Source organism: Danio rerio, chromosome 11 (genome assembly GCF_049306965.1).
Source record: "Danio rerio strain Tuebingen ecotype United States chromosome 11, GRCz12tu, whole genome shotgun sequence".
Lineage (NCBI taxonomy): Eukaryota > Metazoa > Chordata > Actinopteri > Cypriniformes > Danionidae > Danio > Danio rerio.
Genome location: NC_133186.1, coordinates 14,040,001 through 14,041,899, shown reverse-complemented (window position 1 = coordinate 14,041,899; position 1,899 = coordinate 14,040,001). Strand labels below are relative to the sequence as shown.

The following is a 1,899-nucleotide window of genomic DNA, read 5'->3' as shown; positions in this document are numbered from 1 at the left end:
AGTTTATAACATGCCTTTGATGAGGCATATATGCATATATAAATGCTAAAGTTTTTATATATTTGCTGCTTTTTATTTTTTATTTTGTTCTCTCCAAGTTATGTATTATACAATGAAAGTTACTAAACTATTATACTAAATCACAGTGCATTCATGTATGCTCTACTTTTTCTCGCAAGGTTCGAATTTGAATATGGGGTTTTCTTATCTTTATGAATTATTATGAGACTAACCGAGCCAGGAAGCATTTCAGAAAACAACACAGGAGGAAAAAGGACATTCAGTGCCTCAGGCACCACTTGTGTTATATATAGAAAAAGTACAACCCCTAGAAAACTAATGTACTACGTTTATTTATTTTTTATTTTATTTTTTTTTTCATGAATGGTAAAACCCAATAAGTCAAGGTAACTCAAACCAATTGAGGAAACCTATTGCAACAAGTTTGAAAAATAATCCTAATGAGTACTGTGAACTTAATCCATTTGATTAAATGAAGCAATTTGAACACAGTAAAACCTGATGAATGGAGAACTCAAACCAACAGAGTACTGTAAAACTCAAATAAGTTAAAGGTAGCTAAAACCGTTTGAAGAAATCTTTAGCTACAAACCATTTGAGTTAAAAAAAAAAAAAACGAATCTATACGAGTACTGTGAACTTATTCCATTTACGCTGAAGTACTGTGGTTTATTTAATTAACTCATTACCTTCAACACTGAGTTCAAAACTCTTTTCAAATGAGTAGAATTAACTTTCAGTAAATTTGAGTTAACTACACTCATTTCAATTGACAGTTGGGTTTTACAGTGTAATATTAAAGTCAAACATACATTGAGAAATTAAAACCTTAAAAATTAATGCATTTCAAAACGAAACTTTCTTTAAGTTCTTTTGCATTGCATTTAACATTATAATGAAATAAAACACCATATTCTTACATATTGTTTTTCTTTTTATTTACTTAAAGGTGATTAACAAAAAATATACTTGTCACAAATGTTATCTATAAAATACATTCATTCAAAGTGAGTGCCATAAACAATCATTGTGTTTAAACCTGAAGTTACACACTTTCAAAATCTGGAAATGAACCACTTCTGTGGTATTTTTGGAATGTTTGTAAGGACACTTCAGGGAGTCGTATAGGACTAGGAAAGCTTAATGTGACAATCCCTGTTTTCGTTCATTGTTTCATCTAAAACAACAAGGCACCTTGAATGCACATGGCTGTTTTTTTCTGCCATCATTTGTAAAGCTAACCGTTAAAAGCTTTTATATAACCCTGCACTGTTTTACCTTGATCCACTGGCAAACAATAAATGCAGAAATACAATGTGCCAAAAATATATATACATCCGCTGATATTCTGACACAATCAGTCTTAAATTCCATTCATCTTGACATTAGGACCTTCCAGATGACAGACTTTGCTTTTGTCAGATTAAACTTATGCCAACATTACATTAACCAACATTACATTAACATAGAGTTGTTTTAATCCCCGTCCGACAGGAGAAAAAAACATGAAATTCCAGGATTTACATTTGCAATTTCTCCCATATCCTATTCTTAAAGCTTTAGGTTTCCCTTTTGCATAGAATTACCCGTGCGCACAAGAACATTAAACCAATCTCTTTGGCTAACACCAATACCAAATGAGATGATACACGCCATGATATATATGGGAGTAAGGACGGCATCACATATGCCTGCTAACATCTAATGCTGGCTGAGAGGAACTCATCTCTCATTCACAGGCATGATGGGTATAATCTCTGAATGGCTTCTCACCCATAATTAGTGATCATGCCCAAAATTCCCTGATTCGACGTACAAGTGCGATAGGCAATGAATCGGTCTAGGCACAGACCAGAGTCTGATCGCTCTCAGAGAGAC

General features: G+C 33.0%; 1 protein-coding gene across 2 annotated transcripts in view; it reads right to left on the bottom strand.

Annotated features, from left to right (window-relative positions):
- Positions 1–937: 937 nt before the first annotated feature.
- arrdc2 (arrestin domain containing 2) overlaps positions 938–1,899 on the bottom strand; it is a 9,334-nt gene continuing 8,372 nt past the window's right edge. Inside the window, 1 exon segment of one of the 2 annotated variants that reach the window (NM_199939.1) lies at positions 938–1,899. This exon segment is cut by the window's right edge and continues 280 nt beyond it. The gene's annotated coding sequence lies outside the window, so the exon portion shown is untranslated. 2 annotated transcript variants of the gene reach the window in all.